Below are 27,403 nucleotides of genomic sequence, written 5' to 3' on the forward strand. Positions count from 1 at the left end.
AATGGAATGGAATTCTTCAGTGTTTCTGTTGTTTGGCTTGCATTGACTCATCGATTTTCTTGTTTTTCACTTTGTCGATGCCTTTGAATAATTGTGGATCCTTCTTCAGGGTGTCTTCTTTCACCAGGTAGTTCTGACCTCTGATGATGTTGATTGTAATCAGCTTCAACTCGCTGATAGTTTTGGAAGTGAGCAGATTTCCTTTGCTTGAGTCTACAACATGGAACTCAGTCTGACATGTGGACCCATGGGAGGATTTGAATGCCATCCCTGCGTTGGAGTTGCATCCATCCAATAAGAGACCGAGTAGAAGTGACAGTTCTGTCAGTCGAACATGAGACTTTTAATGGCAGGGTTGTGAGTTTGAGTGCCATTCTGTTTTTCCCTTTTGTAAGGCTTCATGAGCAGAGAGTACAGGGAGTGTTTGAAATGAGCAAGTCTCGCTTTGATTCAGGACTCTTACCTCTCAGCAGCATCTCACTATGAAAGATTGAATTTGATCTCATTTCATTCTCAGCTCGGGGTCTGTGCGGCTCAATGGCACTTCTGGCTGTCTCCCGCTTCACAATCCATCAGTACTGAGAAAGCAATGGAGAATATTACTCACATGTTGTGTTCTTCAATTTTTTGGAAAACTTGAATGGATGTATTTTCTTCCAAAACAAGGGCACCAAGCCGCTGTTAATGTAGGGCTGAAATAGCTCAGTTGGGAGAGCGTTAGATTGAAGATCTAAAAGTCCCTGGTTCAATCCCGGGTTTCAGCAATTTTGCTTCCTTTGCGTCCCTTGCCTTGGTTCTGATTTTCCGGTTGCACAATTTACTTTGTAATTATTTACCAAGCACCAGTGGATTGAATTTGAGAAACAACACAGAGTCATTTACAGCACAGAAGGTGGTCGTTTGGCCTATCACGTCCATGCTGGCTCTCCCCGGAGCAATCTAGTCAGTTCGACTCACCAGCTCGATCCCTTTCCTCCTGCAAGTTTCTTTCCTTCAAGTATCCATCCAATTTCCTTTTCAAATCATTGATTGTCTCTGCTTCCACCACACTCGTGGGCCAAGTCATTACCACCCACAACAAAAGAAAGTTCCACCTCATCAGGGATGGGAAATACTTACATCTTCTATATTTGCTTATTCTCTATTTCTATGAGAATAGACTGGCAGTCAACATGAAAGGAAACCCAAAAATCTTCGAGCAGCATGTAAATGATAAGTGGGTAGTAAGAGGTTGAGTCGGGCCTATTAGGGACAAAAAGGATAATATAAGCTTAGAGGTGCAGGGCAATGTTAATCTACTTAATGAGTACTTTGTATCAGTGATCACTAAGGAAGTGGAATTTGACAAAATATCAGTCGAAGTGAAGAGAGTAGAGTCAATGGAGAGGGTACAAATTGAGAGAGGGAGGTACTAAAAAGGCTGGCTGTGCTTAGGTTAGATAAATCACCTGGTCTGGATGGCTGGCATCCCAGGTTGCGAAAGGAAATGCGGATGCAGATAATGGAAGAGTTTGCCACAATCTTCCAATCTTCCCTGGATACGGGGGAGGTGCCAGGAGTAAACAGTGGCAAATGCGACGCCCTTATTCAAGAAAGGGTGTAAGGACACTCCGGCTAACTACAGGCTAGTTAGATTAACAGCAGCGGTGGGTAAGGTTTTAGAAAGAATAATCAGGGTAAAAAATCAACAGTCACTTGGAGAGGTTTGAGTTAATTAAGGAGAGTGAGCATGGATTTATAAATGGGAGTTCATGCTTGACTAATCGAACTGCATTTTTTGATGAGCTAACAGAGCAGCTTGCTAAAGGGAATGCAGTGGATGTTGTTTATATGGATTTTAAGGAAGCGTTTGACAAGGTACCACATAAAAGTGGGGTTTGCAAAATTGAGGTTCGTGGTATAGGAGGGTCAGTGTCCAATTGGATAGAAAATTGGTTTAAGGACAGAAAACAGGGAGTCTTATTAAATGATTCTTTGTCAGACTGGAGGATAGTCGACAGTGGTGTTCCCCAAGGGTCAGTGCTAGAACCACTGCTGTTTTTGCTAAAGATAAATGACTTGGATCTTGGAATATTGAGTAAAATCTCAAAATATCCCGATGACAACAAACTTTGAGGAGTGGCAAACAGTGAGGATGATATGAACTGCCTGCAGCAGGACAATGATAGGCTAGCAGAATGGGCAGACAGGTGGCAGATGGAATTTAATAGTGACAAGTGTGAGGTGATGTATTTTGGCATAAGGAATAGGGAGAGGCAATATTTACTTAATGGCACAGTTCTAAAGTGTGTGTTGGAATAGAGGGACTTGGGGTTCATGTGCATCAATCTTTGAAGGTGGCAAGACATATTGCGAGAGTGGTTAGCAAAGCATATGGGATCTTGGGCTTGAAAAAAAGAGGCATTGAGTACAAAGCAGGGAAGTTATGCTGAACCATTATAAAGCTCTGGTTCGGCCCCAGTTGGAGTGTTGCTTCCAGTTTTGCTTACCACACTTAAGAAAGAATGTGAGCGTCCTTGAGAGGATGCAGAGGAAATTCACCAGAATGGATCCAGGGATGGAGGATTTTAGTTACAAGGTTAGGTTGGAAAAGCTAGGGTTGTTCTACCTGCATCAAAGGAGAGTGAGGGGAGAATTGATAGATGTGTTTTCGGCTATGACAGTTTTAAATAAGTTGGCAAGGAAACATTGTTCCCGTTAACTATTGGTACAAGGACTAGGGGACACAGATTGAAGGTTTTGGACAGGAGGTACAGGGGGAATGTGCGCAATAACTTTCTTGCACTGATTGGTGATGATCTGTAACTCGCTGCCCATGAGGGCGGTGGAAATGGAGACAATCGAGGATTACAAAAGGAATTTGAATGGGTACTTGAAGGAAATAATTTTACAGGGCTATGGGGATCGAGCAGACAAGTGATAACTCGTCTCCACTCCTAGTATTTCTAAATCCCACACATTCACTATAATGTGAACAATTCTTTCCTGTTGTGTCTTTCTCAGATTTGTAAACTTCACTGTATTGGAGTGAAGTGACATCTACTGGCAAGAAACATGAACTGCCGCTTCTCGGCCTTTTGGCTCAGATCAAGTGTAGTATCTGTTCTTATCAGTGCTTATTTGATTGAGTAGAGACCATGATCATTGCCTTTTGATCCTGGGGAAGCTTTGAGTAAAATGGCTATAACCAATTTTCGAACTTCGGGCCAGGGAGTGCGCAACACCGTTCGGGTGGTCGTGAAGGACAAGGAAGGAGATGCACCGGTCGATCGCACCTTCTTCATCAAGAAAATTCTCTTCGATTGCTGCGGATTTCAAGCGACGGACGTCTTCTGCCTGCAGGATTTCCCCAGCAGTGGATACTTCGACGTGACGTTCCGGAACGTGGCGGGATGCATCAAGTTCCTGAAGGCGTTCAAGGAGAAAGGGGACCGGGCGCCACTGTCGATCGTCACAGCGGAGCCGCTCTTCACGCTTCCGTCACAACGGGACCGGGTGGTGACGATTCACCTCTACAACCCCCATGTTCCGGTGGTGGATGTACTCACCTTTCTCGCCAGGTCCATCGAGGTGGCCGGCAGCAGCACTGATGTCAAGGACCCTTTGGGATCTGGACCAGCAAGCGGCAGGTCAAGGTGACCTTGAAGGTAGATGCCAGTGGAGCCATCATCCACCCTCCCTCCAGCTTCGCTATCGGGGGAAGTCGAGGCTTCTTGGTCTACGCTGGGCAGCCCAGAGTTTGCCGCACCTGTGGCAAATCTGGTCACATGGAAGCCAACTGCAGCACGGTTGTTTGCAAGAACTGCAAGGAGGAAGGCCATCAGACCAAGGACTGTAAGCAGACTAAGTGTTGCAACTTGTGCGGTGCGGCAGGCCACCTCTACAAGACCTGCCCCAAACGTTGCCTCAGATATGCTCAGGCAGCAAGGTCCAAGGAAAGGCCGGGAGAAGGTTCGACGAAGGCGTCCGCTGTTCGAAAGGAGACCAGCAGCATTCTCCGCAGTGAGGAACTTCAACCTGAGAAGGAAGGGGAGGCAGCTGAAACCAACGACCCAGCACCTACCCAGCGCCCGGAAACCCCTCCTCCACAGACAGCATCGATGGAGGAGGAGGCAGCAGATGCACAAACAGGTCAGTGGCAAGTGGTCCAAAGGAAAACCACAAAGAAAAAACATCCCAAAGCCACCACCCAAACCAGTGGCAAGAGGAGGCTCTCTTCTGAATCAGACTGCAACAACTCCTCTTCACTGGACGGGGAAATGCTGGAACGACAGCCCCTTCAAAAGAGGCGGCAGAACTCCGAGATGGATGATAAAGCATCCCAGCCCCCGGGCACTGGAAGCTGTGAGGGGCCCGGCGTGCTCCAACCCCAATGCCCCACACGTAACGAAGTGGCCAACGCATCTCAGCTCTGCGACACCGGGAGCAAAGACACGTCTGGCGCACCTGAGCTCCTGGAGAGCGGGAGCTGTGATGTTTTCGAGGAGGAACAGATGGAAGCAGCTGAGGACAACCCAATCCTCTCTGCCTACAAGACCCCCCGCCCCCGATGTCACCCGAGCGGCACAAATCCTGCATGAAAAATCAGGAGGGGTTTTTGAGCCCAACCAACGTGAAACTGCTTGCGCATACGATGGGTATGCAGGAACATCCCGAAGGGGAAGGACTGGGACTAGCGAGGACAAATGGTATGGGAAGCAACAACTAATTTTTAGTAAAAAATGGGTGCAAGAATTGCTTCCATTAATGTGCGTAGCATTAAATCGACTACGCGATGTGTTTCAACCTTGGATTACCTTGCCAAGGTCAAAGCTGACCTACTGTTTCTGCAGGAGTGTGGAATACCACACCTCAGCACCTACAGGCAGTGGTCGCGATGGTGGTCCCACGGGCCATCGATCTGGTCGGGGGGTAATGACTGCCGTTCCTCCGGCCTGGGTATTCTGCTGCGGGGAGGTAACTTCACCATCTCCGAAGTTAAGGAGGTGGTGGGCGGCCGCCTCCTCGTAGCAGACGTGATGTACAACAACGCTCCGCTCCGGTTGATCAACGTGTACGCCCCGGTACAACGCAGCGAGCGGCTGATCGTCTTCCAGCAGCTCCCACTGCTGCTGGCGACGTCCAGGCCGGTCATCCTAGGCGGTGACTTCAACTGCATCATCGATGCGGCTGGACGATCCGGCAGTGACGACAGCAAACTGGACGCTTCGTCCAGATTCCTAATAGAAACAGTTAAGGATGCCAAACTGCACGACGTCTTCAGCAAACCTGCAGACGGAGCGCAGCGCAGATACACATGGTCAAATCGGACGGGTCGACCCGTTCCAGGATTGACTTCCTGTTTGTGTCCCGTGCTGTCACGGTCGGATCCACCGACGTCAAGCCGGTGTTCTTCTCCGACCACTGCCTCTTACTGGCCGACTGTCACTTGCAGGACGACCAGCGGGTTGTCAGAGGGACGTGGAAGTTCAATGCGACACTGCTGACCCCAGAGAACGTTGAGGAACTCAAAAGGGATTACAAAGGTTGGAGGACCGTGAAACCCCTCTTTGAGTCTCCAGTTCACTGGTGGGAAGCGATAAAGGAGAACATCAAGAGGTTCTTCATCCACAAAGGTGTTCAGAAGGCGAGAGAGAGACAGAGGGAACTGTCCCGACTCCAGAAAATTATGCAAAATCTACTCCGGTTGCAGTCAATGGGGGTCGAGGTCAAGGAGGACCTCCAAGAGGTGAAGAGCCAGCAGGCCTCGCTCTTTGCCAAGGAGGCCTCCAAGATCATCTTCCGGTCCAGAGTCCGCTCCATCGAGCAGGATGAGACGTGCTCGCGTTACTTCTTCCTAAAGTTACACAGAGAGAGCTCTGTTATCATCAGCCTGAAGGAAGAAGATGGCTCGGTAACGTCTTCGCAGTCCGACATCCTAAGGATCAGCAAATCCTTTTATGCTGGGCTGTATGACGCGAAGCCCACAGACAGCAGAGCCTCCCCGTCCTTCCTGTCATCTATCACAGAGGTCCAAGATGACAGCAGGAGGGAGAGACTGGACAAGCCGCTAACTCTGGACGAGCTGACAAAGGCCGTCGAGTCTTTCGAGACGAGTAAAACCCCCGGGAGCGACGGCTTACCGGTCGAGTTGTACTCGGCCCTGTGGGACTGGGTCGGCCCGGACCTGCTGGAAGTATACGAGAGTATGCTCCTGGCCGGCAGCATGTCAGAATCCATGAGAAAAGGCATCATCACCCTCATTTACAAGCAGAAGGGGGAGAGGGCAGAAATCAGAAATTGGCAGCCCATCTCACTGCTTAATGTTGATTACAAGATTCTGTCCAAAGTCATAGCCAGTCGAGTCAAGTCTGCTCTGGAGTTGGTGATTCACCCCGATCAGACCTGTACTGTACCCGGCAGGAAGATCTCTGATAGTCTCGCGCTACTCAGGGATACGATCGCCTACGTACGGGACAGGAGGGTGGACACCTGCCTCATCAGCCTGGACCAGGAGAAGGCTTTTGACAGGATATCGCACACCTACATGATGGACGTGCTTTCCAAAATGGGGTTTGGGGAGGGAATCTGCAATTGGATCCAACTGCTCTACACAAACATCAGTAGCGCAGTCTCAATCAACGGGTGGGAATCTGAAAGTTTCCCAATCAAATCTGGAGTCAGACAGGGCTGTCCTCTGTCCCTGGTCTTGTTTGTTTGCTGTATTGAACCCTTTCCTGAGTCTATTAGGAAGGATGCGGGCATAAGAGGGGTGACAATCCCAGGCAGCGGAGGAACTCAGGTCAAAACCTCCCTGTACATGGATGACGTCGCCATCTTCTGCTCGGATCCGCTGTCCGTGCGCAGACTGATGAGCATCTGCGACCAGTTCGAACTGGCCTCGGGAGCCAAAGTTAACCACGGCATGAGCGAGGCCATGTTCTTTGGGAACTGGGCTGACCGATCCTTTGTCCCCTTCACCGTCAGGTCAGATTACCTGAAGGTGCTGGGGATATTGTTCGGAAGTGCCGGGGCGTGCACCAAAACATGGGAGGAGCGAGTAGCCAAGGTACGACAAAAGTTGGGCATGTGGGGGCAGCGATCTCTCTCCATTGTGGGTAAGAATCTGGTCATCAGGTGCGAGGCACTCACGTTGTTGCTCTACGTGGCGCAGGTCTGGCCCATACCCCACTCCTGCGCCGTGGCAGTCACCCGAGCCATTTTCAGCTTCGTCTGGGGATCTAAAATGGACCGGGTCCGGAGGGACACGATGTTCAAATCTCTGGACAAGGGCGGGAAAAATGCACCCAACGTAGCCCTCATCCTGATGACCACCTTCGTGTGCGGCTGCATCAAGCTGTGTGTAGATCCCCAGTACGCAAACTCCAAGTGTCACTACGTGCTGAGGTTCTATCTGTCCCCGGTGTTGCGAAGGATGGGCCTGGTCACATTGCCGCGGAACGTTCCATGCAGTTGGGCCGTGCCATACCACCGATCCTTCGTGGAGCAGTTTCTGCGGGAAAACACCTTCGACCACCGGTCCATCAGGCAGTGGTCTGCACGGAATGTCCTCAAGGCCCTACGGGTAAAGGAAACGGTGGATCCTGTCGGATGGTTCCCCGAGCAGACCGTCAAAGTCATTTGGCGGAATGCCTCATCACCAGAACTTTCAAACAAGCAACAAGACGTAGCTTGGCTGGTGGTGAGAAGGGCCCTCCCCGTCAGATCCTTCATGCACACCCGAAGTCTCGCCCCCTCCGCACAGTGCCCCCGCGTTGGCTGTGGTGGGGAAGAGACGGTCGCACACCTCCTCCTGGAATGTGCCTTTGCAAAGCAGGTGTGGAAAGAGATGCAGTGGGTTTTGTCAAGGTTCATCCCAAGCAGCTCTGTAACACAGGAGTCTGTGCTCTGCGGGCTGTTCCCAGGGACGCACACCGAGACAAACATCAACTGCTGCTGGAGCACTATCAATTCGGTGAAAGACGCCCTTTGGTCTGCCCGAAACTTGCTGGTCTTCCAGCGCAAAGAGTTGTCCACCACCGAATGTTGCAGACTGGCACATTCCAAGGTCCAGCACGACGTGCTGAGGGACGCACTAAAGCTTGGGGCAGCCGCAGCAAAGGCTCAATGGGGAAAGACCACAGTGTAAGGTTCCCCCACCAAGCTGGACTGAGGGGCTGGATCCATGGGAAACCCCTCGAACTGTATCGTTAATATTCTCAATTGCTGCAAATGGAAAACTGTAATTGACATGACAATTGTGAAACGGAAGGGTTGGGAAGAAACTCATGACAGTATTGAAGGAAACTGATCTTCCTTTCAATGTTTGTATTTTTTGGTGCTGTTTGGAAACTGTTTGGCAATGTAATTTTTACAGATTTTTATGAATAAAGTATATTTTGGAAATAAAAAAAAGAACTGCCGTGATGAGATCAGCCATGATTGTATTGAATGGCAGAGCAGGCTCGAGTGGCTGACTTGCCGACTCCGGCTCCTCGTTCTTATGTTCATAGAATCATACAGCGCAGAAGGAGGCCATTCGGCCCCATTGTGCCTCTGCTGACTCTCTGACAAGAAGATGCAATTAGTCCAACCCCCTGCCTATTTCCCCATAATCCTGGAGAATTTCACTTTGAAATATTTGTCCAATTCCTTTATGAAAGTTATAATTGAATCTGTTTCCACCACCCTGTCAGACAATTCATTCCAAATCCGAATCAGTTACTGGGTAAAAATATCTCTCCTCACCTCCCCTTGACATCTTTGGCCAATTATTTTAAATCTGTGTCCTCTGGTTACTGACCCCCAGGACAGTGGAAACAGTTTCTCCCTCTCTACCCTATGAAAATCCTTCATGATTCTGAACACCTCTATTAAATCTTCCCTTAACCTTCCCTACTCTGAGGAGAACAATCCCAGCTTCACCAGCCTGTCCAGAGAACTGACACCCCTCATCTCTGGTATCATTCTCGTAAATCTCCTCTGAACTGTCTCAGAAGCTTTGATGTCCTTTCTGAAGCCTGGTGCCCAGAACTGGACACATTACTCGAGCTGAGATCGAGCCAGCGACGCCCACATCCCACGAACGAATAAAAAAACGCTCCCGAACCAGTCCCCAATTCTTAAGCATTTATCGACGCTCCCTGCCCAGTCCCCAAATCTTATTCATTTAGAAACGCTCCCTGCCCAGTCTCCAACTCTTATTCAATTATAGACACTCCCAGCCCAGTCCCCAATTCTTATCCATTTACAGACGCTTCCTGACCAGTACCCAAATCTTATTCATTTACAGACGCTCCCTGACCAGTACCCAAATTTTATTCATTTAGAGACGCTCCCTGCCCAGTCCCCCAATTCTTATCCATTTGCAGACGCTCCCTGCCCAGTCCCCAATTCTTATCCATTTACAGACGCTCCCTGACCAGTACCCAAATTTTATTCATTTAGAGACGCTCCCTGCCCAGTCCCCAATTCTTATCCATTTATAGACGCCGTTTCGGGAAGCCTCACCGGGAAAAGCTTCACCACCGCCATCCGCAGGGATACAGATGGGATTGTTCCATTTTATTGTGGCCCTGAGGCCCTGCTCCAGCTGTGTGAGCCCGCAAAGTCTTCTCGCACTTTGTGAATATCCCGCTCCAACTCCGAACCCGCAGCTCTTGCTGCTGACAAAGCTCTCTACCGCGCCTGCGCGCCCCGCTCCTGTCACAGATAGGGCGGATTCTAGGCCGCTGAGCATTCTGGGTATCACACCTGTCATTAATGCTATTCTTTCAGCTGAAAGGTTTTATTACGTACATTTCATGTCCTGGAATCGTCGTGAGTGTTTTCTTTTGCACCTGTCAGTGCCTGGGAGGATAGAGTCAGCTTCACTTTGTAGCCATGAGTTTCTGGTGTGAGAAAGTGGTGTTTAACTCAGTATATTTCAGTTTTTGGTCTGTGACTGTGGGTATTATTCAATACCTGTTTGTTTCTGCTATTGCTCTGTGAGTTTCACCACATATCTTTCAACAACTTGTATGTGAGCATCAGCTTTTGTCGAGATCTATCAGTTTCTGAGAAGTGAGAAAGGGTTTGATTCTATCCCTATCAGTTTCTGTTACATGCATGTGTCTTTAATCTGCACCTCCTCTGAGTGTGTCTTCGTCTCTGTACTTGTAGGTAAATAACTGTTTTGCGTTGTATCTCTCAGTCTTTGAAGTGTGAGCCTGGGTTTGTACCTAATTTCCTTTGTACCTTGCAGTTGGGATATGAAAGAAAGAATTTTACACGTTACCTGCCAACTGCTGCTACGTGACTGTGGGTTTCACACTGTATCTGTCAATTTCTTGTCTGGTAATGCGAAGTTTACAGTGTACCTGTCAGTTTCTAGTCCAGGACTGATTGGGTTTACTCTGTCCCTAGCATTCGCTGGTATGTTAGTGTGGGGTTTACATTGTACCTGTCAGTTTCTTGTATGTGAGTGTTGATTTCACTCTGAAAAGAATCATAGATCATAGAATAGTTACAGAACAAAAGGAAGCCATTCAGCTCATTGTGCTTGTGCTGCTTCTCTGCACGAGCAACTCAGCTCATGCCACAGACTCATGTATTCCATGAAAACATGCAATTTTTTTCACTTCAGATAATTATTTTATACCATTTTGAAAACAATGGTTGAATCAGCCTCCATCACAATCTCAAGCAGTGCATATCAGATCTTAACCACTCGCTGTGCAAAAGAAGTTTTTCCTCATGTTGCCTTTGGTTCTTTTGCCATTCAACTTAAATTGGTGTCCTCTGGTTACAGAGCCGTGAATAATATTCCCCATTGCTTTCTCAGCTCTGATGGATTGTGAAGCGGGAGATGGCCAGAAGTCCCATTGAGCCGCACTGACCCCGAGCTGGGAATGAAATGAGATGAAGTTCAATCTTTCACAGCGAGATGCTGCAGAGAGATAAGAGTCCTGAATCAAAGTGAGACTTTCTCATACTTTTGCTGAATTTCATTTCAAACACTCCTTGTACTCTCTGCTAATGAAGCCTTAAAAAAGGGAAAAACAAAATGGCACTCAAACTCACCACCCTGAAATTAAAAGTTTCATGTTTGACTGACTGAACTGTCACTTCTACTCGGTCTCTTATTGGATGGATGCAACTGTATTCTTCAACGCAGGGGTGGCATTCAAATCCTCCCATGGGTCCACATGTCAGACTGAGTTCCATGTTGTAGACTCAAGCAAAGGAAATCTGTTCAGTTCCAAAACTATCAGCGAAATTGAAGCTCATTACAATCATCATCATCAGAGGTCAGAACTACCTGGTGAAAGAAGACAATCTGAAGAAGGATCCACAATTATTCAAAGGCATCGACAAAGTGAAAAACAAGAAAATCGATGAGTCAATGCAAGCCAAACAACAGGAACACTGAAGAATTCCATTCCATTCCAGTCCAGAACCCAGTCCTGTTGTTTTTGGAGTCAGGTCACAATTACTGCAACAACTTTATATTCCCACTTGGCTATCTGTACATTTAGTTAATCAAGCTCTTTGAATCCAGCTCTCTTTCCTCAAGCAGGCTCCATATGGAAATCAATTCCGCCTTCTGCAAGGCTGAAACCAATCAATGACCTTAAACTAAAAATGCCAAAGAAGAAGGGCTTGTCTAGGATTTGAACCCAGGATCTCTCACACATTAATTAATCACTCACCCTAAGCAAGAATCCTACCCCTAGATCAACATGCCACTGATATCAGAACTTCCTTTTAGCTCCTGTGGAATTTCACTGGCAGCCAAAGCCGATCATCCATTTTTTTTTCAGAGCAAAGCAACATCCTGCAAATTCTGAAATAAAAACAGAAAGTGTTGGAAATGTTCAGAAACTCTGGCAGCATCTGCGGAGAGAGAAATAGAGTTAACCTTTCAGGGCGTTTACCTTTTGTTTGAGCCATCCTTTCACACTGCTTCTGTCCACCCAATCTCACTTTCTATTTTATCCAGATTCCACCCACTCACTAACTAAATACATTTATCATGAATTCCTCATATCTTTTAATAATGACAATTTTATATTTCTGGCCTTTGCTTTGGACTCCACCACAAGTGGAATCATGTCTCCATCAACCCAATCAAACCCATTCACTATTTCCTCACATTGCAATGTTTCTTTCACCCTGACAGACGATGGAATTTCTGCTGCTTGATTGCAGTTCTTGCTTCCTGCCAGTAGATGTCACCTCACTCCAGTGCAGTGAAGGTGACAAATCTGAGAGCACACAACAAGAAGTAATTGTTCACGTTGTTCATTGTTCAGTGAACAGGTCACCCTATTCCTGCACACTCTTTAGAACTGTGCCATTAAGTATATATTGACTCTCCCTATTCCTTCTGCTAAAATGCATCACCTCACACTAGTCGCTATTAAAATCCATCTGCACCTGTCTGCCCATTCTGCTCGCCTATCACTGTCTTGTTGCAGGTGGTTCATTTCATCCTCACTGTTTGCCACTTCTCCAAGTTTGGTGTTATCGGCATATTTTGAGATTCTACTCTATATTCCAAGATCCAAGTCATTTATCTGTAGCAAATAAAAAGCAGTGGTTCCAGCAGTGACCCTTGGGGAACAGCACTGTCGACAACCTTCCAGTCTGAGAATGAACCATTTATTACGACTTGCTGTTTTCTGTCCTTAAGCCAATTATCTATCCAATTGGACACTGACCCTCCTATTCCATGAACCTCAATGTTGTTAATCACCCTTTTATGTGTCGCTTCTTAAAATCCACATAAACAACATCCACTGCATGCCCTTCATAAACCTTCTCTGTTAGTTCATCAAAACATGCAGTTAGATTAGTCAAGCATGAACTCCGATTTATAAATCCATGCTCACGCTCCTGAATTAACTCAAACCTCTCCAAGTGACTGTTGATTTTTTCCCTGATTATTCTTTCTAAAACCTTACCCAGCACTGCTGTTAATCTAACTGGCCTGTAGTTAGCCGGACTGTCCTTGTACCCTTTCTTGAATAAGGGTGTCACATTTTCCACTGTTTAATCCTCTGACACCTTCCCCGTATCCAGGGAAGATTGGAAGATTATAGAAAGCCTTTCTGTTATCTGCATCCACATTTCCTTTCGCAATCTGGGATGAAAGACATCCGGACCAGGTAATTTATCTTCCTGAAGCATAACCAGCCTTTTCAGTACCTCCCTCTCTCAATTTGTACCCTCTCCATTGCCTCTACACTCTCCACTTCTACTGATATTTTGTCAAATTCCACTTCCTTAGTGATCATTGATACAAGGTACTCATTAACTAGATTAACATTGCCCTGCAGCTCTAAGTATATATTACCCTCTTTGTCCCTAATGGGGCCCACTTCACCGCTTACTACCTGCTTATTATTTAAAGACTGCTCAAAGATTTTTGGGTTCCCTTTCATGTTGACTGCCATTCTATTCTCGTAGAGATAGAGAATAAGCTAAATATGGAAGATATAAATACTTCCCATTCTTGGGTGAGGTGGAATTTTTTTATGCTGTGACTGGTAATGTCCTGACCCACGAGTGTGGTGGAAGTAGAGACAATCAATGATTTGAAAAGGAAATTGGATGGATACCTGAAGCAAAGGAACTTGCAGGAGGAAAGGGATCGAGCAGGTGAGTGGAACTGAGTAGCTGGCTCCGATAATTGCTGCAGTCACTTCGATCCCCCTTAATTTTGTACAAGGTGACAATGTTTGTATCACGCATGTTTTGAGCCCTTGTTGAGCTGGACTATCGTGGGCTCACTGTCCAGTTCCTCCATGACAGGGAAGTCTGGAATGGCACTGAGAGCTACTTCAATGACAATGTTCTCCGTTATGTAGAGTTCAAGATAATGCTCCAGTCACCTTTCCATCTGCTTGTTAGGTTCACTGATGATCACCCCTCTCTTTGTCTTCAAAAGGTGCTGATTTAGTTACTACTGGGCCCATTGCTTTCTTAATTCCTTCATACATCCCCCTAGCATCCCCGGATTCAGCCGCAGAGTTTTAACCGGAATTGATTGGTGCAGTGCCGAGCAGTCTGCAGAGACTTGTTTCTGGCAGCTCTGAGAGCATCTAGATGTTGTTTGCTGGGGACTTGTTTGTAGTTCATGTGGGCTCTCCACTTAGTTACAGTAACTGACTCCATTTCAGTCCAATAAGCCTCAAACCAGTCAGCATTCCTCCCATCTCTTTTCCTATACACAGTGAGTGCAGAGTTATAGATGGTGGTGTGCAGATGATTCCACTTTGACACTGCACTGAGGCCTTGAGCATTGTTGTCTGAAAGAGCCTGATCGAGGATGTTGAGGAACTCCTGGGTCCTTTCTGGGTCAGTGGTTCGGCAAGTGTTGATCAGGAGACGACCTTTCTTCATGGATGGATGAAGCTTCCTTGGCTGAAGCCTGACCTTGTTACACACCAGGGAGTGGTCAGTGTCACAGTCAGCGCTGTGATAGCTGTGAGTGATGAGGACACTGCTGAGGGTGGTATGTCTGGTGATGATAAGGTCTAGCTGGTGCCAGTGGCGTGATCTCGGATGTCTCCAGGACACCTTGTGGCACAGCTTGACCTGGAAGTAGCTGTTCATCACACAGAATCCATGGTGACAGCATAGCTCCAGCAACCTCTGTACATTTTCGTTCATCTTGCAAATCCCCTGGTGCTCTATGCACATTGGCAAAGCTGTGTAGTCAGTATCCAAGCTTGTGTTGAAGTCTCCTAGAAGGTACAGTCCCTCAGTGCTGGGAATTCTACTGATGGCAGTGTCAAGTGTCACATAGAATTGATCCTTGACATCTGGGGTGGAGGTGAGTGTCGGGACATAGATGCACATGAGATTAACTGGGCCCACGCTTGTTGACAAGTGAAGAGTAAGAAGTCTCTCTGAGCCTACTGTGGGTGGTTCACTCATCTCAAGTAGCGTGTTTTTTACTGTGAAACCCACTCCTTGCTCACGAGTTGCCTCTTGGGCTTTCCCCTGCCAGAAGAAGGTGTAGTGTTTCTCTTTGAGGGATCCACTTTGAACGAGTCTAGTTTCTTGCAGCTCAGCAATGTCCACATTGAGCCTTGTGAGTTCCTTGTCGATCACAGCTGTCTTGTGTGTGTCATCAACCTGCAGAAGGTTGTCGGTAAGGCCAGGACACATGGTCCTCACATTCCAGCTTGCGATGCGAAGGACTGGTGTCTTCTTTGTTGAATTTGTTTTTCTTGGTGCATAGATTATCGATCCGCCTGTTGAGAGATGACTCTCCAAGCTCCAAGCACCCATTGAAGCAAGCAGGTCGTGGCTTCACAGCACCTAACTGACTGGGGGCTGCCCAGCTTGGAGTGAATGGTAGCTATCCAATGAAACACTAAGACCTCTCCCACTGTCCGAAGTAACCCCTGGCGCTCATACTCTACACCAATTCAATGAGAGCTTATAATCAGTAACTGTTTATTCCCGGGTTGTGCTAATGTTTAACCAAGAAGCTGGAGTGTCCTCTCCAGGGCACAGGCCTGGGCAAATAGTATGGAGACCCTGAGCATCAGGATCCCCTCTCAGCATTGCTAGTATTGTCCAAAGGAAAGGAAAAACCAGTACTGTTTGTTACCAGCTCTGCTGTTGGAGTTGCTGGAAAACTGCCTGATAAGTAACAGGTAACTGCCTCCAGGACTCCACTCCGGACTTACTCTCCAGGTTTACTCCCTCAGTCTTGCCTTCTTATTCATTTATTTAGAGATACAGTACTGAAACAGGCCCTTCCAGCCCACCGAGTCTGTGCCGACCATCAACCACCCATTTATACTAATCCTGCATTAATCCCGTATTCCTACCACATCCCCTCAATTCCCCTACCACCTGCCTACATTCGGGGCAATTTACAATGGCCAATTTACCTATCAACCTGCAAGTCTTTGGCTGTGGGAGGAAACCGGAGCACCCGGCAGAAACCCAAGTGGTCACAGGGAGAACTTGTAAACTCTGCACAGGCAGTACCCAGAATCGAACGCGGGTCACTGGAGGTATGAGGCTGCGGTGCTAACCACTGCGTCTTCTCGAGACACCCATCGAGAAGTGAGACTTTTTGCCCAGAGATGGGGCTCTGTTTCTTGGCATCAGGATGGAACCACACACCAGTGGGCCGATATGACATGCACAAGGATATCACACACTGCCCCATCCCTGGTACAGATCAGAGTCAGACACTGAACAGATTGCAACCCACAAGGACATCACAACCTTCCCGCTCTCTGGGACAGGTCAGTGTGACACTCCAAACAAACAGCACCCCACAGGGACCTCATAAATGCCACGTCCCTGTGACAGATCAAGGTCAGACACTGCAAATATTGCAACCACAGGAACATCACAAATTGCCCCATCCCTCGGACAGCTCGGGGTCTGACATTGAACATATTGCAACAACAAGGACAGTACTGTATAACTCCCTCCATTCTGAAAAACAAGCATTCACCCTACTTTTTACCCTGCAGCCAATTTTGGATCCACACTGCCACTGCCCATTTAATCCCATCTGCTTGAATTTTGTTAACAAGTCATAGAGAGATGCAAAACTGAAACAGGCCATCCGGCCCACTGAGTCTGTGCTGACCAACCACCACCCATTTATAGTAATCCTACACCATAATCCCATATTCCCTACCACATCCCCACCATTCTCTTACCTACACTAGGGACAATTTACAACAGCCAATTTACCTATTAACCTGCAGTCTTTGCTTGTGGGAGGAAACCGGAGCACCAAGCAGAAACACACACAGTCACAGGGAGAACTTGCAAACTCTGCACAGGCAGTACCCAGAACTGAACCTGGGTTGCGAGAGCTGTGAGGTTGCAGTGCCAACCACTGTGCCATTGTGCTGCCCCAAGTCTAGTTTATGGTACCTTTTCAAACACAATTTTGATGTCCAGACACGCACCATTAACCTCACCACCCTCGTCAACTCTCTCTGAAACTTCATCAAAGAAATTAATTCATTAATTATTTCAGACACAATCTTCTGTTAACCAATCTGTACTGGCTGTCGTTTATTAGCCCATGTTCTACCAAGTGACAGTTAATTTTCTCCTGGATAATTGTGTCTAAAAGTTTCCCCACCACCGACATTAGACTAATTGGTCTGTAGTTCCTGGGTTTATCTCTCTTTTTAAACAGGGCTGTAATATTCACAACCCTTGCAGACTTATCTTTTAATTCTGGAAAGTCTATTGCAGACAATCACTTTGGGCATGACTTTAACCAATTAAAGCAACAGGATACTTGATTAATAAGTCCAGAACTTTTATTGAGAGTAAAATAGTACTTAATAATTGAAAGTAAAATTATACTTAACAAACTTGGGGAATATAACTTTACAGCTCTGGGGACTGGTCGAGCTTGGTCTCAGAGCGTCACGGTCCTCTTTGTCCAGTCTAGATCCCTCATCAGGTGGAGAACTTGGTCGATGATCTGAGCCTTTACCTCTGAGGCCTTCCAGTGTTCCTGCGCACTGAAACCTTACAAGATCCCTACTTTTAACCCCTGGATGGCCATCACACCACCATGTAAAATAATAATTGGTCCTAGCTGTTACTAGGTACATTTAATTAGTTCTTAATAATGTCTTCCACTAACAGTCACCTGTCCTCAGAATCTCAGATATGAGTACAATGGAGTGGTTTCACACTGTCTCCCAATCTGATCTGAAACAAGTTTCCTGTTCATTAAATCAAGACTCTTGAAGGTCACGATGTACCACACCATGGGTTTTATCAGGGGTCCGAGAAAGGTCCATTGTTTGAATACATTTAGCTGAAACTGTCCTTTCCCACAAAGACACAGAAACTCACAGTAATTAGATTGAACAAACTTTAAATGAAAACCCATTCTCTCTAAAATGTTTATTGATTCATTAATTATAACTCAATCAAGGTTCATTACTTTTACAATCATCTGTTTCAGGATGGGTAGCTACTCATTAATTATACAGGATATAAACGTTAGTACTGAACACAAAATGGTTCCTTTGGTCATGTGTTCATTATAAAATGGCTTTCTTAACGTTGTTAGTTATGACAATGGATACATGATAAAAATGGTCAGGTTCAACTGAGATCGAACTACCCAAGCTTACCTCCATCCTCCAGTCCTCTGGCATCATTCCCATATTCAAGGAGGATTGAAAGATTGTGGTTCGAGTCTCTGCTATTTCCACCTTGACTTCCCTCAGCAACCCAGGATGCAGCCCATCCAGACCGGGTGACCTTTCTACTGTGAGCACTGCTAACCTTGTAATTGTCTCCTCTTTATCTATTTTCATCCCCTCCAAATTCTCCACTTCCTCCTCCTTTACTGTGACATTTGCAGCACCCGTTTGTTTTGTGATGACAGATGAAATGTACTTAATTAGTACCTCAGCCACACCCTCTGCCTCCACAGGATCTCCTAATTGACCCACCCTTTCATTGACTGTCCATATGTTGGTAAAAGACTTCAGTGTTCCCAGTTATGTGACCTGCTAATCTTTTCTCATACATTCTCTTGCTGATCTCATTTCCTTTTTCAGCTCTCCTCTGTACTTTCTGTATTCTGCTTGTTTCTCTACTGCATATGAATCCTCACATGATTTCTCAGTGAATGGTTTTTGAACTATTTTGTAAAAGGATTTAGTTTTGTAAATTTCTCCGCAGCTCCCCTCATGGTCAGGCAGAAAGTTTAACTGCTGTGTTTTCAAACAGCAACAGCTTTATTTGAAAAGCCATTGGGACAGGATTCCGGGTTTTAATCCAGTCACAAATCTGGTTCTGATGTCTTGTGGCTCCAGCTGTCATATGACCTGTCAGAGGATGACCTCATAATTGACCCAGTCATGGAGCTGTGGGTTGATGTTTAAATTGTTTCAAAATAATTTTCCAGAAGGACAATCAAAATGAATCGATATATGAAAGGTAGATTTTGTGAATTTGTGCTCCCAGTGGAAATTCCTGCAGAGTCTGCTGGTTTTCATATCCCCAATTCCCCACAGGAAGCTCTGTGCTCGGAGTCTGTATTCATTACATCAACATTATACAGAATCATTTCATGGGAGACCCCAGTGTGAATTGTAGACAGGTGGGTCAGTTTCAACTTTCAAAGTAACACAGAAGCAAAATACTGCTGATACTGGAAATCTGAAACAAAAACAGAAAATGCTGGAAATACTCAGCAGGTCTGGCAGCATCTGTGGAGAGAGAAACAAAGTTAACGTTTCAGATCTGTGACCTTTCATCAGAACTGAGCTGAAATTGTCTGAGGGACTGAGATTGTGGAATCAATTTCAGGGTCAAAGACATTGTACTTGGTAAGGATAGGAAGATGGAGATTATTAAGTACAGTGCAAAAATATAGATGCTTTTACATTATTTTAATCAAAATTGATTTAAACTTTGTGCTCATGAATCCTATCTTTTGATCACAATGGCACTGATAACAATGGAAAAAGCAAGACTTGCATTTCACGACCACAGGACATTGCAAAGCCTTTTACAGCCAATGAAGGAAGGACTTTTCAAGTGTAGTCACTCAACAGTACAATAGAGTACCCGACAATAAATATGTATAAGATTCTCACCACACAACTGCCCGACAATGACCATCCCAAACAAGAGAGAATCTAACCATCTCCCTTTGACATTCAATGGCATTACCATCGCTGAATCCCCCACTCTCAACAACCTGGGGGTTACCATTGAGCAGAAACTGAACTGCAGTAGCCATATAAATATTACGGCTACAAGAGCAGGTCAGAGACTAGGAATCCTGCGGCAAGTAACTCACCTCCTGACTCCCCAAAGCCTGTACACTAGTCAGGGGTATGACGGAATACTCTCCACTTGTCTGGCTGGTTGCAATTCCAACAATACTCATGAAACTCAACAGGACAAAGCAGCCCGCTTGATTGGCACCCCATTTACAACATTCATGCCCTCCATCACTGGCACACAGTGACAGCAGTGTGTACCATCCACAAGATGCACTGCAGCAATGTGCTAAGGCTCCTGAGACAGCCCCTCTCAAACCCGCGACCTTTATCACCGAGAAGGACAAGGGCAGCAGATGCATGGGAACACCACAACCTGCAAGTTCCCCTCCAAGCCACACACCATCCTGAATTGTAACTGTATCACCGTTCCTTCACTGTTGCTGGGTCAAAATCCTGGAACTCTCTTCATAACAGCAGCACATGGACTGCAGTGGTTCAAGAAGGCAGCTCAGCACCACCTTCTCAAGGCAATTAGGGATGGATAATAAATGCTGGCCCAGCCAGCGACACCCACCTCCCATGAATGAATAAAAAAATGATAATATCCTGTAATCCTCCGAAGTAGAAAATACAGATGGAAATGAAAAATAATAAAACACAGTCAGCATGGATGTCATAAAGAAAGACCTGATTAACCTTATCTTTGAAAAATCAAAAGCAAGAGTAATATCGCAGATGTAGAAGAGTTTAAGTTAATAAAGCCTCATCCATTTATGTGCTTGAACCAACAAATTGTGGGTTAACAAACAAACACACTAACTGACAGAGCTGGGTGTTGTTCTTTCTAAATTACCCTAAAGTAGGGTGTTAATGAGTTAAAGCTTCAGGTTGCTGCAACCAGAATAGCCATTGTCCACTATCAGCTTTACTGTTATAAATAAAGGGTAGAACATTCATTGTGAATCTATAGAAACAGTCTGGTCCTGCACACTGCAGACACATCCACGTCATCACCAACCAGCTCTCCTACAATTGGTGCAGTTATTTGACTTTACCCCATTCGCTCCATGGAATTACTTTTAAAAGATTTTAAATTACAAGCAGTTTTGTTAATGTTCAGCCTTTGAGAAGAAATCATTCCCTGGCCACAGTGGAGAGAGCATTGAATATAAAACAGTAGACTGCCAGGTAACACAGTGAAAGCTCATCAGCTAATCTATAATTACTTACTTTTCTTATTTTTCCTCTTGCTGTTCGGTTTTTCATCATTTTCAGCTCCTGACTGTGGATATTATTGTGATTAAATGTGAAAAGATGCACTGTGTCTCAGCCCCGGTATATTGGCTCTTTCTCTGTACAGTGCTGTATACACTCAGATACTGACACTGTCTCTCCCTCCCTCAACTTTCCAGCCCTGACATTGCAGAACGCGCTGCTCAAAGTTACACATTCTGACTGTTTGCAGTTGATTAGTGAGAGATTATTAACGTATCCTCCTGCAGCGCTGCCTCGGTTAATAACAGCAGATCTAAGTCACATTTCAGATACAGAAACAGACGCATCAATTATTCACTCTTTCCCAGAGTGAGTGAGGCCCGGACAAGCAGCAACATTCCAGCCCCACACTCTGCAATTACCCAGCACCAGTGGAAAGCAGTGAATATTCAATCAGTGGGTTAATGTCCATTACAGGGATGCAAGATTCCACGGCCCAGGACAAACATCCCCATACACCGAGAACAAGCTCAGGAAAATCCGGGGGAGTTAATATCCCAATCACTGAGCATTCCAGTAACATTGAATAAGTTCCAGAACTGAGTGAACCTTTCAAAGTACAGAAGCGATGACGAGGTCAAAAAGGTCTGAACAGTTGAGGTGACTGAGCAGTTTCAGCTTCTCTGTTCAGGTTGCAGCTTACACTGGAGGCATGTGTTTAAATCCCACTTCTGACAACTTGATTTTCAGTTACTTTGCAGAGCTTCCTTGAAGGTTTGAGGTAGAGTAAATACTGAAGAACTGTTTCTAACTGCTGAAAGGTCAATAACCGAAGGTTACAGATTTAAGCTGACTCACAAAACCAGAAGGAACTTGAGGAAAAATTCCTTTCTGCAACATGTGGTTAGGATTTCAGTTATGTGGTTAGATTGGAGAAGCTGGGGTTGTTCTCCTTAGAGAGGAGATTTGATAGAGGTGTTCACAATCATGAGGGGTCGTGACAGACCCGATAGAGAGAAACTGTTGGTAGAAGGATTGAGACTCAGGTAAAAGCTGTGGCTCAGTTGGTCACATTCACCTCGAAATCACAAGCTTCTGGGTTCAGATTTCACAGCTGACACTCCAGTACAGCACTGAGGGTGTTGAAGGTGCTGCCTTTCAGGTGTGATGTTAAACCAAGACCTGGTCTGCATGTTTGGGTGAATGTAAAAGATCCCATGCTGCAATTTCAAACAAGTGAAGAGCAATTCTCCCTGGTGTTGTGATCAATATTTGCCCCTCAATCAGATCAGTTGGTCATTATCACATTGCAGTTTGTGAATATCAGCTGCTGCATTTCTGACATTACAACAGTGATGACACTTCAAAAGTATTTCATTGTCTACAAAGTGCTTTGATATGTCCAGTGGTCTTGAAAGGTGCTATATAAATGCAAGTCTTTTCTTTCTTTATCACAACACATTACTGTGTAAAAAGGGTTCCTCATGTCATCTCTGGTGCTTATGCCAATCACCTGATATCTGTGTCCTCTGCTTACTGACCCTTTTACCACTGGAAACAGTTTCTCCTTATTTAAACTATTGAAAACCTCCATGATTTTGAACAAATGTGTCAAATCTCTTCTGAATTTTCTCTGCTGCAAGGAGAACAACCCCAGCTTCTCCAATCTCTCCACATAACTGAAATCCCTCACCCTGCTACCATTGTGGTAAATCTCTTTTTTCTTCTTTCCTGGGATGTGGGCACTGCTGACACAATGTGATTCCTGTCAATGCAGCGGCCCGCTGACATCATCGGACTGTGCCAAGCTGTGCATCGGCACAGCTACATCTTGCCAGGATTAAGTGGCACATGCGTAGGATGATGCCATTGCACAGCGCCAACATCATCGCATATCCGCGCCTGGTCCATCTTCGCACATGTGCGCGAAAGCATCATCGGGTATCCAGCCCCTCACTCAGCTGGAGGAAGCGGCTGAATAGGAGACTTTGAGGCTGGAGCTCTCCCCCCTCGGCAACTCGCTCCAGGCCTCGACGCTTCCTCCCCTCAGCCGCTCGCTCCACACCTCGATGCTCCCCTGGACAATTGTTCCCCACTCGCGTCATCCAGCTCCATGGCCGCTTGCTCTCTGACCCCCAACCCCCGCTCCAGCCGCTAGCTCTAGGCCGTGCCACTTCCCTCCTCTAGGCCACTCACTACTCACTCCTACGTCACACTTTGCAGCCCACCTTGCTTCTTCGGGCGGCGCGTGGAGACTGGACAAACGTGGGAGCAAGTGGCCGAGAGAAGGGAAGCAGCACAGCCTAGAGCTAGCGGCTGGAGGGGAGGGGGGTGGGGAGTGAGCGAACGAATGGAGAATGGGGTGACATGATCGGGAGACAATCGGCCAGGGAAGTAGGGGGGGGGGGAGCAGCGAGTTCTGGAGCGAGCGACTGTGGAGGGTGGAAGCGGCCGGTGCAAAGCAGGGGGAGAAAGCGAGTTGTGCCACCTAGTGGTTGCGTTGTCAGCAAACGCAGCCTTTATTGTCCATCCTTAATTGCCCTTGAGAAGGTGGTGGTGAGCTGCCTTTTTGGAGCTGCTGCAGTCCATGTGTTGTACGTAAACCCACAGTGCTGTTAGGAAGTGAGTTCCAAGATTTTGATTCGGTGACAGTGAAGGAATGGTGATATAGTTCCCAGTCAGGACAGTGTGTAACTTGGAGGGGAGCTTGCAGATGGTGGTGTTCCCCTTCATCCAATATCCTTCTAGGTGGTCGAGGTTGGGGGTTTGGAAGGTGCTGTCGAAGGAGGCTTGGTGAGTTGCTGCAGTGCATCTTGTAGATGGTACACACTGCTGCCACTGTTCACTGGTCGTGCAGGAAGTGAATATTTAAAGTAGTGGATGGAGTGCTGATCAAGTGATCTGCTTTGTCCTGGATGGTGTTGAGTTTCTTTGGTGTTGTTGGAGCTCCACTCATCCAGGCAAGTGGGGAGTATTGCATCACACTCCTGACTTGTGCCTTGTAGATGGTGGACAGAGGTGAGTTCCTTGCAGCAGAATTCCCAGCCTCTGACCTGCTCTTGTAGCTACGGTATTTATATGACTGATCCAATTCAGTTTCTGCTCATTGGTAACCCCCCGGATGTTGATTGTGAAGGATTCAGCAATGGTAATGTCATTGACTGTCAAGGGGAGATGGTTAGATTCACTCTTGTTGGAAATGGTCATTGCCTGGCATTTTTGTGGCGTGCATGTTACTTGCCACTTATCAGTCCAAGCCCAATCTTGCCCAGGTCTCTCTACATGTGGATACGGACTGCTTCAGTATCTGAGGAGTTACTAATGCAACTGAACATTTTGCAATTATCAGTGAACATTTCCACTTCTGACCTTATGATGGAAGGAAGTTTATTGATGAAGCAACTGAAGACGGTTGGGGCCTAGGACACTACCCTGAGGAACTCCTGAGCGATGTCTGGTACTGAGATGATTGGCCACCAACAACCAGCACCATATTCCTTTGCGCAAGGTATGACTCCAACCAGTGGAGATTTTTCTCCCTGATTGCCATTGACTTCAATTCTGCAAGGGCTCCTTGATGCCCTTGGCAAGAGCAGTCACTGTCACCTCACCTCACCTCCTGAATTCAGCTCTTCTGTCCATATTTGAACCAAGGCCATAATGAGGTCAGGAACCGAGTGGCCTTGGCGGAAACCAAAATGAGCATCGGTGAGCAGGTTATTGCTGTGTAAGTGCTGCTTGATAGCACTGTCAACGACACCTTCCATCACTTTACTGATGATCAAGAGGAGGCTGATCAGGGAAGTAATTGACCGGCTTGGATTTGTCCTGCTTTTTGTGTACAGGACATACCTGGGCAATTTTCCACATTGCCGGGTAGATGCCAGTGGTGTAGCTTGGCAGGCGGCGTGGCTAGTTCTGGAGCACAAGTCTTCAGCACTGCAGCCAGGATGTTTTCAGTATCCAGAGCCTTCAGCCATTTCTTGATATCATGTAGAGTGAAGTTGATTTAGCTGAAGGTTGGCACCTGTGATGCTGGGGATCTCAGGAGGAGGCTGAGATGGATCATCTACTTGGCACTTCTGGCTGAAGATGGTTGCAAATGATTCAACCTTGTATTTTGCACTGATATACTGGTCTCCCCTATCATTAAGGATGGGGATATTTGTGGAGCCTCGTCCTCCTGTTAATTGTTTAATTATCCACCACCATTCAGGACTGGATGTGGCAGGACTGCAGAGCTTTGATCTGATCTGTTGGTTGTGAGATCACTCAGCTCTGTCTATTGCATGCTGCTTCCGCTATGTGACATGCAAGTAATCCTGTGTTGTAGCTTCACTCATTTTTAGGTCTGCTTGGTGCTGCTCCTGACATGCCCTCCTGCACACTTCATTGAAGCACGATTGCTCCCTTGGCTTGATGGTAATGGCAGAGTCAGGGATATGTCAGGCCATGAGGTAACATATCGTGTTTAAATACAATTCTGCTGCTGCTGATGGCCCACAGTGCCTCATGGATGTCCAGTTTTGAGCTGCCAGTTCTGTTCATTTCTTCCCTCAGATATAATTGACTACTCCGCCCCCGCCCAGTGTGGTTGACAGGACTCTCAACCTCTGCCTTCCCCCTTCCCCCTTCCCCTCCCTCCCAGAACTGCGACAGGGTTTCCCTTGTCCTCACTTTCCACCCCACCTGCCTCCACATCCAAAGGATCATCCTCCACCATTTACGCCACCTCCAGCGTGATGCCACCACCAAACGCATCCTCCCCTCCCCTGTCAACATTCTGAAGGGATTGTTCCCTCCGCGACACCCTGGTCCACTCCTCCATTACCCCCGATACCTCGTCCCCTTTCCAAGGCACCTTCCCATGCAATCGCAGGAGATATAATACCTGCCCTTTTCCCTCCTCTCTGCTCATTATCCAAAGCCCCAAACACTCCTTTTAGGTGAAGCAGCGATTTACTTGTACTTCTTTCAATTATGTATCCTGGATTCACTGCTCACAATGTGGTCTCCTCTAAACTGGGGAGACCAAACGCAGATTAGGTGGAACACCTCTGCTCAGGCCGAAATCATGACCCTGAGCTTCTGGTTGCTTGCCATTTCAACACTCCCCCCTGCTCTCATGTCAACATTTCTGTCTTTGGCCTGCTCCAGTGTTCCAGTGAAAATCAACCCAAGCTCGAGGAGCAGCACCCAACCTTTTGATTCGGCACTCGACAGCCTTGTGGATTGAACATTGTGTTCAATAACATCAGAGCATGACTGGTGTCAGGCAACCACAAGCATTAACACACTCTTTGCCTTTATCCCAGGACAGCTTTGTTATTTAATCTCTCCTGCCCTCTGCTCTATCAAACACCTTCCCTTTTGTTCTCTCCCACATGCCCCTCCCCTTCACTTGTTTAAAACCTAATTCTTTTCTAACCTGTGTCAGTTCTGATGAAAGGTCACAGACCAGAAACATTAACTCTGTTTCTCTCTCCACAGGTGCTGCCAGAGCTATTGAGTATTTCCAGCACTTTTTGTTTTTATTTCAGATTTCCAGCATCTGCAGTATTTTGCTTTTATTGTGTCAGAAAGTCTCTCCTTGATTCAGGACTCTTACCTCTCTCCAGAATCTCTCTGCTAAAGATTGAACTTTATCTCATTTCATTCACAGCTCAGGGTCAGTGTGGCACAGTGGGACTTCTGGCTGTGTCCCACTTCACAATCCATCAGTACTGAGAAAACAATGGGGAATATTACTCACATGTTGTGTTCTGTAACTTTTTACAAACATTTTAATGTATATATTGTCTTCCAAAGCAGTGACAGAATGGTGGCTTTAGTGTGTTGTTGAAATAGCTTTGTTGAGTTCGTGCTGTACTAACAGTTAAACAGTTCTTGGTTCAATCCCAGGTTTTGGCACTTTCAACCTCTCCTGTGTCTTTTTCTTTGGCTCCAATTGTCAAGCTGCATGATTTACTCTGAAATTAGCACCAGAGAACCAAGGCACCAGCGAGCATGAGGAGCTGAAATTAGCACAGATCAAATCCACTTAATATTTCTGACTGAAGATGGTTGCAAATGCTTCAGCTTCATCTTTTGCACTGACGTGCTCAGCACGACCATCATTGAGGATGTGAATGTTTTTGGAGCCTCCTCATCTTGTTAGTTATTTAATTATCCACCACCATTCACGACTGGATGTGGCAGGACTGTGGAGCTGTGATCTGATCCTGAGGGAGATATCCGTGCGTGGAATGGCGGGATATATGGAGAGTGATCCTGAAGAGGGTGTCCGAGACTGGAGTGGAAGCTTTCCGTGGAGGTACAGGAATAGGTCATTCATCCCCAGTGTTTTATAAAGGTTTAGCATAACTTATTTGCTTTTACTCGATGCCTCTATTCATAAAGCCAAGTGTCCTGTTTGCTCTTAGCAACCTTTTCAAACCTTGATCAAAAAAGATTGGTGTGCATTGTCTCATTCT

General features: G+C 46.5%; 1 non-coding gene and 1 pseudogene across 1 annotated transcript; both read left to right on the forward strand.

Annotated features, from left to right (window-relative positions):
* Window positions 1-691: 691 nt before the first annotated feature.
* trnaf-gaa (transfer RNA phenylalanine (anticodon GAA)) lies at window positions 692-764 on the forward strand. The gene has a single exon. It is a non-coding gene; the product is annotated as a tRNA-Phe (tRNA).
* A 2,297-nt stretch (window positions 765-3,061) lies between these two features.
* On the forward strand, window positions 3,062-3,170 carry LOC137360613 (U2 spliceosomal RNA; annotated as a pseudogene).
* Window positions 3,171-27,403: the final 24,233 nt, after the last annotated feature.

This window comes from Heterodontus francisci, unplaced genomic scaffold (assembly GCF_036365525.1).
Source record: "Heterodontus francisci isolate sHetFra1 unplaced genomic scaffold, sHetFra1.hap1 HAP1_SCAFFOLD_59, whole genome shotgun sequence".
NCBI lineage: Eukaryota > Metazoa > Chordata > Chondrichthyes > Heterodontiformes > Heterodontidae > Heterodontus > Heterodontus francisci.